Below are 11,695 nucleotides of genomic sequence, written 5' to 3'. Positions count from 1 at the left end.
AACCTAGATAGCATATTCAAAAGCAGAGACATTACTTTGCCAACAAAGGTTCGTCTAGTCAAGGCTATGGTTTTTCCTGTGGTCATGTATGGATGTGAGAGTTGGACTGTGAAGAAGGCTGAGCACTGAAGAATTGATGCTTTTGAACTGTGGTGTTGGAGAAGACTCTTGAGAGTCCCTTGGACTGCAAGGAGATCCAACCAGTCCATTCTGAAGGAGATCAGCCCTGGGATTTCTTTGGAAGGAATGATGCTAAAGCTGAAACTCCAGTACTTTGGCCACCTCATGCGAAGAGTTGACTCATTGGAAAAGACTCTGATGCTGGAAGGGATGGGGGGCAAGAGGAGAAGGGGACGACAGAGGATGAGATGGCTGGATGGCATCACTGACTTGATGGACGTGAGTCTCAGTGAACTCCGAGAGTTGGTGATGGACAGGGAGGCCTAGTGTGCTGCGATTCATTGGGTTGCAAAGAGTCGGACACAACTGAGCAACTGATCTGATCTGATCTAATTACTAGCATGTGAAACATACTTGATAAACCTTAGAGCTGGCACATAATTGAGTCCATATTGAGCTCCCAGTCCTGTGGTCCAGTTTGATATCCCTACCTTTTAATCACACTTATTCCTGCTGGCAATACCCTAGAATGGGCACTGTGGAAGACACAGAGGTGAGCAGGTTATGATGCGGGAGAGAGACCTTCAACTGCAGAGCAAAGTGAACGGTGTAGAAGCCAGCAACTCTGCTAGCCCCAGGGTCTGTAAGCATGTTGGCCTGAGTGACACTGGAGTGGGGCTCTGCCTTGGAAGGAAAGCTGGTGGTCCCTATCCCATAGGTATCTCAGGACTGAAGTGATCACCACCACACTGGAGAAAACAGTAGACACACAGTGCAGTGGTGGACAGAGTTCTGAGAACTTCCCGAGTCCCTCCTCATCCAACCAGCTGAGGAGGGCAACAAGTAAATAGGTAACAGTCATCTATAATGAGCCTCGTACAGCACTGGGAACCATTCTCCCAAAGCACCCACACCTGAAGCAGCCTGTCCTCTAGGTGCACGTGCCTGTGTCAACAAAGCAGGAGGATGTTCAGTGTGGAGCTGCCTGGATAGCAGCTGTCAATGTTCAAGTGTTGCTTTCCCAAGGTCCCTAAACCCCATGCAGTGAGAAAGCTGAAGGCATGACTGTGTTGACTCACACTGGCACAGAGGAGGGTTCTTCACCTGCTCCTTGTATTTGACCCAGAGACTCCTAATTGGTGTAAGCTAACATCATGTCACATTAAATATTTACTGTACCAGTTCCTCTCCATTTCTGAAATGTAAGCCAGGGAACCCAAGGTTAGAATTCTCGTCCTGCCACTCAGAGGGATGATATTTCTCTGGCTTCAAAGCCCCGTTCTGTCAGGGTCTAGAGTCTGAATTTAATGGTGAGAAATGAATCTGTATTTGGAAACTGTGTTGATTGGAGGACATGAGCTCTCTGAACTTGGCTAAGAATTCCACTGTGCATCTGAATACCTCATATCAGATAAACAGCATCTCAAGTTTAACTAATGGTAAAACATATTAATAATAAAAAGCTTACATTTTTGAGGTCATACTTGGTGCTTTATATACTTTAGTTTGAACCCTCACAGTGAGCCTGTAACATAACCAACTTTATAAAATGTTCAACGGCAGGGACCCTGAGAACAGACTACCTGTTTGAATCTGGGCTGTGTGATCCTGGAAAAAGACTAACAATAAGAAAAGTTGACTCACTGTGGCAGGTTGCATGCCCTCCCCACCCCACGCCCCCAAAAATATAAAATATGTCCATGTCAAATCTTGGAAGCTGTGAATGTGACCTTATTTAGAAAAAGTGTCTGTGCCAATGTAATTAGGTTAAGGATCTTGAGATGAAATCATCTTGGATTGTCTGGCTGGGCCCTAAATCCTATGACAAGTGTCCTTAAAAGAAAAAGGCAGAGCCACTTCCGGCGTTCTCAGCAGCTGTGGGCAGGCTCCTCCCTGCCTGGGGGTCAGGGCCAGCCGTTCCCTGCCACACAGGCTCCTCTGTGGAGCTGGTCACAAGGTGGGAGCTTGCTTCCCAGAGTGAGGGCAGGGAGAGAGAGTGAAGGAGAGAGACAGCACCTGCTGTCTGTCCCTGAAGCCACGCCACCTAGTTAGGCATTTGCTAAGGTGCACCCGTGTCCGGGTCCCAGTATCTGCATTTGCTGTCTATTGCTGTATAAAAATTCACCTTGAGTTTAGAAGTTTTAAACCCTAGAAACTGTCTCACAGCTTCAGTGGGCCAGTGATCCAGTCATGGCTGGACTGGACACCTCTGACCCAGGGTCTCTTACAAGATCACAATCCAGGGAGCCCTGTGACTACAGGTACCTCAGAGCTCTTCTGAGGGGGGACCCACTTCCCTCAGGGACTGCAATGTGCCCCCTTCCCCAGGTTCGTATGCAGAAACCCTAACCCCTGTACCTTAAGGTGGGACTGTATTTGGAGAAAGAGCTTTCAGGAGTTAATTAAAGTTAAAGGAGGTCATAAAGATGGGATCCTACCAGTCTACCCAAGGGTAGGTGCCCTTATGAGAAGGGAGAGAACACACACAGGAACACACACACACACACACACACACACACACACACACACACACACACACACGAAAGGCCACATGAGGACCCAGCAAGAAGGCAGCTGTCTACCAGCCAAGGAGAGAGACCTCAGGAGAATCCAAATTTCCTGACACCATGATCTTGGATTGCCAGCCTCCAGAACTGTGAGAAGATAAATTTCTGTTGTTTAATTCACCAAGTCTGCAGTTTTGGTGATGGCAGCCCCAGCAAGTGAATTCCGTGTCCAAGCTGACTGGCACGGCTGTGGGAGTCCTCATATCCAGGCCGGCTGCTGTTAGCTGGAGACAGCAGTTCTCTGCCAGGTGGGCCTTTTCATAGAGGAACTCACAGCATGGAACATGGCTTCCTCAGAGCATCCATGTGCATTTGTGCAAGAGAGCGAGAGGGAGACATGGAGAGGGACAGAAATTACAGAGTCCTTTTATAACCTCATATCGGAAGTAGACTTCCCTTCTTTTGCAGTATTCAGTTCATCAGAAGTGAGTGAGTAGGCTCAGCCCACACCCAGGAGAAGCAGATTACACAAGGGTGAGGATCAGGAGGTTCTGTTACCATTCATTCCCCACAGAGGGGACAAAGGAAAATGTCAGTCCTCTCTCAAATTGAAAGACTGAATCGTGACTTTCCATGTTTCCAAAGAAATCCAAACTCCTTTCTGTGGCTTTAGGGTATTTCACAATTTGCTGTTGTTCAGTCATTTAGTCATGTCCAACTCTTTGCAACACTTGGACAGCAGCACGCCAGGATTCCCTGTCCTTCACCATCTCCCAGAGGTTGCTCAAACTCATGTCCACTGAGTCAGTGATGCCATCCAATCACCTCATCCTCTGTCACCCCCTTCTCCTCCTCCCCTCAGTCTTTCCCAGCATCAGGGTCTTTTTCCAGTGAGTGGGTTCCTTGCATCAGGTGACCCAAAGTATTGGAGCTTCAGCTTCAGCATCAGTCCTTCCAATGAATATTCAGGATTGATTTCCTTTAGGACTGTCTGGTTGGATGTCCTTGCAGTCCAAGGGACTCTCAAGAGTCTTCTCCAGCAAAACCTCCTTCTCTTACTAATAGACTCCATTTATTTTTACTCCTCAAACATGGTTCTTTCATAAGTCAGGGAATTTGCCTTTGCTTCTCCTCCTGTGTGGAGAGAAATGATCTCCAGGTGTTCCCCAGAGATTGGATCCTTCCTATCAGTCAGGCCTCAATATACCGTAGTGGGAGTGACTTTCCGCCAATATCCCAAGGTTGTGGTCCCAACCCCCCACCCACCTAAGGCACTTCTCATCATATTACTTGATTCTATGTTCTTCATCACACTTACCAGTTTAGTGGTTGGTCTACAGGCACTCTCACTGGACTATAAACTGGTCACGGTCGGCTTGGTAACCTGGTACCAGTTCCCTCAAACATGTTTCCACATGGTATGGAGAAGTTGGAATGGTTGAGAAAAGCCCAAATGCCAGGCTTGGGATTCAGGATATTATCTGAGTCATTTCTGAACAGGACAATATCTCTAAAAGGATCTGGAAGCAAGCAGTGATGGGTGGGTAGAGCCTGGAGGGAGCCAGAATGCAGACAGGCCAGAAAGCGATGGGGAGGCAGTGGCCCTAGAAAGGATGGAGCCTGGGCATTTTTTCATGGAAACTATTTTATGGAAATATTTCTACATGTTTGTGCCTGAGTAAGTCTGGCAAGAATTCAAATAAATCTTCACTTTCCATTTTGAGCATCGCAGGGTTCATGTAGTTCCGCTCCTAACCCATTCTGACTCTTAAAAGAGAAGGTCTACGTAGATATCGTGATAAAAATAGAGGGGACTTCTGCCGCAGAGAGCAAATGACCTTTATCCCTTTGCTTTAAAACACTTTATGTCCCTGTGAGCCTCACTCATTTGATCCACACTCTGCAGGTTTTGAATTCCCAACAAAATGTATCATAGCTCTCCACTATGCAGTGACTCAGCCATAGTGTCCTTATATAAACATATAAAAAAAAAAAAGGAAAAAATCTGAATCAGTGTTCCAATACCCTGGCCCCAACTGTCTCACTTCTCTTTGTTTTCCATTTTTCCAAAGAGAAAGGGAAGTGAGAACAGGGAGAGAGAGAGACAAGGACAGATTGATTTGGATTCTCTGTCTGGAGTGGCCATTGTCACTGGAGACACGGACTTTGTCCTGGCCTGGAGTTTAGAACAGGAAGTTTAAGATAATAGCTGTGGTTTTCTTAGCCTAGAATTGGGCCAACCTTTCCTTCCTTTTGGTGGCTCAGATTATATATTGTTAGAGCTACAGAGAAACCCACTTCAGCCTCAGTTTCCTGATCTGAATAAGGAAGTGGTTGAATTAGATAAGCTTTAAAAAACCAAGATCCTGAAAGCCTGTGATTCTAAATACACACACACTCACACACATACACACACCAAGCAGGATTTTGCTTGGGGACCCCTGTGCCTGGTATACACTCAATAAACTTTTGTTGATTTGATGTTGTTTGATCTTATCTAAGCCAACATCATCTGCTTTCCATTTTCAAAAGGATGTGGGTAGTTCAGTTTCTTATCCTTGCTAATTAATTCAGTTCCAGCTCTTCGTGTACAAAATGCTCCGTGGGCACAGAGGAGCGAGGGACAAGTTTAGCGGAGGCAGTGAAAAGGGAAGCTTCACAGAAGAGGTGATATTTGGGTCCTGAGGCATCAGTAGAAGTTTGCCAAATAAAAAGGGATGGGGAAAAGAATCTGGGGATGAAATACAAATGTGTGTGAAGGCTCAGAGATACAGGAGGGTCTGGTGCACTAGAGAATCCCAGAATGTAAAAAAATTGAGGAGAAAACCGCCAACTTAGACAGTAAAGAAAGGGGTCCTGCGTGGGGTTTTGCCTGCCCACTGTCTGTTTTCATTCAGGTAGCGTCACTTTAGCTGTTCTTTGGGAGCTTCCTTGATGCTTCTCAGTGTCTGAGTGTTAGGAAAGGCTGACCCTGACCTCTGGTTCTCGAGGGAGATGTTTCCCTGGCCAGTCTGAACATCCGCTCCACCCTGATTTGGTTTTCAAATCAAAAGATGAGCAAGTAACTCAAGGAGGGGCAATTCTGGGAGCAGGAGAGGCAGGTATTGTTGGAGAAATTAGACAAGCCTAATTTGAGGACTGCCGGCTGCCGTTTCAGTGTCAAAAGACTGAGGGTAAGGTCCAGTGATTGGGACTCCAAGCTTTCACTGCCGACAGCCTCGGTACAATCCCTGGTCAGGGAACTAAGATCCCACAAGCTTCATGGCACTACCAAAAATATAAAAACAAAAATCCCCTAAGGCCTAAAAGAGAGGTAGATATAAAGAAAATTAGGAAGGACCAAATGCCAAGCAACTTAAGGAACTGCACTTTGACATAAAATAAGCTTGAAAAACCAGATACCCAGGAAGGCTGATTCTTAAAATATTTAACAATGTTGATATACTCAGGACATAAAAATTTAAAAATGAACCTGTGTGTGTTATTCAGAGAAAGAGAACCGGTAGGGGAGACATACATGCTGATGCTGTTTAGTTGCTAAGTCATGTCCGATTCATTGCAACCCCATGGACTGTAGCCCAACCCGGCTCCTCTGTCCATGGGATTTCCCAGACAAGAACACTGGAGTGAGTTGCCATTTCCTTCCCCAGGGGATCTTCCCGACCCAGAGATCTAACCTGCATCTCCTGCATTGGCAAGCAGATTCTTTACCACTAGCACCACCGGGGAAGCCCTTTACAGTTTGGTACCAACCACCACCACCACAGTTGGTAAAGAATCTGCCTGCAATGTGGCAGACCTGGCTTCAAACCCTGGGTTGGGAAGATACCCTGGAGAAGGGAATGGCTATCCACTCCAGTTTCTGGCCTCGAGAATAAAGAGTCGGACGTGATTGAGCAACTTTCACTTCACTTCACTTCACTTCACTGTCAACTAAAAAAATAAAGCCATAATCTGAAAGTAGAGAGTTATTTCATTTGATGGGAATGTTTAGGACTCCAAGCCCAGGAGACAGCATCTCAGTATCTCTGAGAAAACTGCTCTGAGGATGTGAGGGGAGGAGCCAGCTTTTAAAAAAGTTTTGCAACAAAGAGCAAGGAGTCTTAACATCAAAAAATTATACTTCAGTAAAGGAAGCCAGATGTCCCAAGTTAAGATATTTAGAATTCTATGTATGGGAAGATGCAAGCCTCTGGACTCATTGAGTTTATTCCTATGAATATGCGCCTCAGCTGTCTGGGCACCAAATCCTGTCTCCTTATTTACCGTAAGGATCGGCAGATGGCTGGTGCTTGTGTTCTCCCAGCTCCTCAGCAATCCCAGTAGAGGTGGCAGCATCCTCTGGATCACAGTTTGGGGAGCCCTCATTCACATTTGGAAGCCAGAAATCACTGATGGCTGTGACATTTCTTGCTTATTGATATGGCAGGAAATATTTTCCTTTCACAGTACCAACGGCCTGGGGGCTTCCCAGGTGGCACTAGTGGTGAAGAATTTGCCTGCCGATGCAGGAGCGTAAAGAGATGTGGGTTCGATCCCTGGGTTGGGAAGATCTCCTGGAGGAGGATGTGGCAAACCATTCCAGTATTCTTGCCTGGAAAATCCCATGGACAGAGGAGACTGGCAGGGGGCTACAACCCATAGGGTCGCAAAGAGTCAGACTTAGCATGCAGGCATGCACCAATGGCGTGGATCCTGGGCTCCAGGCCTGTGTGATGGTAAACATACTTTTATCTTTTCTCATTAACTTTGTATGTGGGTTTTTCTTTCTCTATGTAATCCACTAGCACAGATAACTTGATTAGTAAACTGGGAATGAGGAGAATAAATTTGATAATGATTAAATAGGTGTATAGAAATATAGTTCATAAGGTTTCTCTTTGGTTTTATCTTCTCTTTTCTCGTTCATGTTCCTTTATTCTTATACAGAAAAACACCAAGACTTTTCTTTGCTTGGAAAGTGCCAAACCCTGTAATCTCTTGTTTCCCCTCATTTAAAAATATGTCTTACTACTTACTCAAATGGGAGAAAAAATAACTATGTTGCTGGTTTCCTCCAGTTAGTTGCTTTCCCCTAAAATAATCCATTCACGCAGAGGATCACATGAGCAGTATATAATTTACCGGAGGGTGCCGAGAGCCAGCAGAGGGTTTATGTTGGCCCAGCCAACAATATGTCAAATTCTCCCTTAGACAGCTCTGTGGTGCCCAGAATTTTCTATGGCGGAAGCTGAGTCGGGAGCCTGTTCATTCTTTCACCTTGCTCCCTGCCTCTTCAGCTCTGTCTCTTCTGTCTTTAGCTTTCATATGACTGTCCAGACTCTTCTCTCCTGGGTGACACAATGCAATTCTGCCTTGCTCTGTCTTCATCTTGAAACTCGCCCGTCTACCCACCACCTTACCTGCCAAAACAGAAGGTCCCTCCACTTGCTAGGACCTATGCTATTTAGAAATGAGAGGCTTTCAGTGACAAAGTTTATTATCTTCATTATCTTCTCTCCTGCTGGATATTTCAGAATGTCTTATGCATTGGTTCAACAATGTTCAAAATTATTACAATCGTGTTCCACCAAATAGAGATGTTAAACTGATATTATACTATGCTTTGAAGCATAATCCTTTGTTGAAAGATAAGTGAAGTCATAGTCCGTGACCAAGCTTTACAATGTAATGTTTGTGACACAGTGCCTTCTCTTTCTGGCCTATGTGCTACTCACATTTTTATACTAGTTTTTAAGCCAATCTCTACTCCTCCTGATGACAGCCTCCCAGCAAATTCAACTGCTTTTCCCCACGTGAAGAGAAATGAGGAATTGCATTTTAAAAGTAGAAATACAATGGGATTTCCTGTTTGTTTCCCACAGGCAGTGGCCTTTTGGGGACAGGAGGCATATGTCTCCTTTCCTGGTATTAAATCATAGGTTATATAATGAAACAAAATATTTGGGTTAAAAGAGAGTAACTGGTTCCCTGCTTTCCTTCTTAAATATATCGTCTTGCCCCATTCATGTCACAGAAAGCTCATATTATCATCTGTTCACTTTTCTCATTAATGTAAAAATATATGCTGAGTATCTGTGCTGTTCTAAACATTACATTTGGTATCAGAGATACCTGACCTCTGCCCCAAGGAATGCTCAATCTAGTCAGGAGTGAGAAAAGATGAGCAAATATTATTTATTAAAATTATGGGTAATAATAATTAAATGATGATGATGGTGATGGCTTACATTCATGTATCAGGTGCCATGCTGAACAACTGACCTTCTTTATCTCATTTAATCCTTACAACAATCCCATGAGATAGGCACTATTAATATTCCTACTGTATCAGTGTGCATGCTAAGTCACTTCAGAGGTGTCTGACTCTTTGCAACTCTATGGACTATACCCCACTAAGCTCCTCAGTTCATGGAATTCTCCAGGAAAGAATACTGGAGTGTGCTGTCATGGCCTCCCCCAGGGATCTTCCTGACCCAGGGATTGAACCTGTATCTCTTATGTCTCCTATATTAGCAGGTGGATTCTTTATCACTGAGACACCTAGGAAGTCCCAGTATATCAGTGAGGTAACTGGAATTAAAGGGCTTCTCTGGTGGCTCAGTGGTAAGGAATGCAGGAGAAACTGCAGGAGACGTGGGTTCCATCCCTGGGTCAGGAAGATCCCCTGGAGAAGGAAATGGCAACCCACTCCAGTGTTCTTGCCTGTGAAATCTCGACAGTGGAGCCTGGTGGGCTACAGTCCATGGAGTCGCAAAGAGTTGGACGTGACTCAACAACCAGACAACAAGAAAAACAACAACAACCAGAATTAAAGAGGACCCAGTAACTTGTCCTAAATTGGAGTTACTGAATCCAGGTCAGTCCAAGACTATGTCAAGGCTACTAACTTTTATACAGAAAACACAGAAGAACACAATCTAAAGGCATGAGGGGCTGGATCAGAACAGACAGAGTAATACCTGCCTTTGCCTAGGATAGTCAGAGAGGACTTCGCAGAGGAGGTGGAATTGTTTCTGGCTCTGAAGGCAGAGCATTTTGTGGCAGAGTTGTGCAGGCAGAGGGATCAGCATGGCCAAAGGCCATACTATGGAAATGGGGAAAAGCAGATTTCGTTTTGGTGAAGAGGAATAAGTGAGTGTGGCAAGAGTTTGGGATCATTACTAAGAGTTGTCTGGAGAACTGGCCTGAAGACTGTGTGGAATCAGGTCACAGAAGAGCCCTGGCATAGCATATTCAACTGTACTCAACGTTATCTATGAATGTGTGTTCAGCAGCACCTCCTTGCAGAGCTAAGATCCAGAGAAAGCAATGAACAAACTGACCTATGAACTATCCTGTCACTCTCCACTCATATTCATCACAAGTCTTCTCATTGCTAGCTCCAAAACGCATCTCAAATACATCCGCTTTCCCAACTTCATTGCGTTCCCCCTGGTCAAAGCCCCTCTCCCCTCTTATTAAGCCCATCATGACCACCTCCTGAGTGATGGCCAGCTCTCCACCTTGCCCCCCTCCCTAGAACAAGGTCCACCCACACCCCAACCTGGGAAAGCTTTCTTCAAACACCAGAGTGATCATGCCATTCCCTTGTCTCCAAACAGCACTTAAGGTAAGATCCAAAAGCGTTAACAGAATCCAAAGCTCTGTGTCAGGAAGGGCCTCTTTCTGTAGTCCCCTCTGCAAGCATGGTCCTCAAATCTCTGTCACTCTGTTTAATCCCATCCTCCTCCAGCCATTGATCTGCCAAACCCCTCCATCCTGACCCTTCCCCCACACTGCCCCCTCCATGCGGGGCTGCCCTCAGGTTCTTCCTTTGCAGGAGTCCTCTTCAGCCCCCTCGCATTCATCACCCCTTCGTGAGAGAGGCTCTCTTCTCTCTCATCTGGATTTGGGTCTCCTTCATAGCCTGCCTCCCCTTCATAACACTGACCAGGATTTGAGCTTAGAGATTCATCTGAGTAATTATTTGTACGCCCTCCTTTATCATGATTAGGATAGAAACCTGGTCGGGTCTATGTCCCTCTCTGTCCTCAGTCCTGCCTAGCACAGCTTGTGTGCCACAGAAAGTCACAGGACATACACTGAATGCATGATTTTATATAATTTTATTTATTTGATTCTTTCTTTTGGGCTGTGCTGGGTCTTCGTTGCTGCATGGGCTTTTTTCTACTTGTGGCTAGCGGGGGCTGCTCTCTAGTTGCGGTGCTCGGGCTTCTCATTGCAGTGGCTTCTCTTGCAGAGCACAGGCTCCAGGGCATGTGGCTTCAGTGGTTGCGGCACGTGGGCTCAGTATTTGCAGTTCCTGGGCTCCAGAGTGTGGACTCACTTGTAGCACACGGGCTTTGTTGCTCCACAGCATGTGGGATCTTCCTGGATCAGGGGATGGAACCCCTGTCTCCTACATTGGCAGGCGGATTCTTTACCACTGAGCCACCAGGGCAGCCTTGAATGCATATTTGATGCACCAGAAGGACAAAAATTTGAGTACATTCCTGCTTTAATTCTTGTTTGAAAACTCCATCTTGAACCCTGAAACCATCTTGCTTCTCCCTATGAAGGAAATGAACAGTCATCCTCATCCCCAGAAATGGATTTGGCTTTTGAAAAAAGCTTAGAGTCATCAGGAAGCAGAACTGTCAAGAAAAGCACTGGCCAGACCAGAGGAGCCCCTTGGCACTGCCAGTCAGGCGCCCTGCGAAGGAAGGGAAAGGTTATCCTGTGGTCCTGGCAGCATGCTGATGGGGGTCTGTGCAGAAGAGGCGTCCTGCAGGCATTTCAGCAGTGTCTTCCCTGGAAAATCATTTCAAAGGCAAAGCCTCCATCTGTGTGTGTGTGTGGTTTTTTTCTGGCACATTTCACAAGCATCAGGCTCAGAATCTTGATTATTAAATTGCCTTTTGCATGAACCACAGTCCTGTAACTTGCAATCCCATACTGTATCAATATAGGGTGCTCTGCCCTGTCTGTCCCTCCACCCAAATCAATGTGTTATACAAAGTGTGCATTTACAAGAAATGTCTACAAGCCTGCATTTGGCAGTAAAGGGAAGAGTGATAAAGTGCAAT

The sequence above is a fragment of the Bos grunniens genome, chromosome 11 (assembly GCF_055505025.1).
Source record: "Bos grunniens cultivar Pamir isolate PY7600 chromosome 11, Bosgru_T2T1.0, whole genome shotgun sequence".
Classification (NCBI taxonomy): Eukaryota; Metazoa; Chordata; class Mammalia; order Artiodactyla; family Bovidae; genus Bos; species Bos grunniens.
This window is presented reverse-complemented; position numbering follows the sequence as displayed.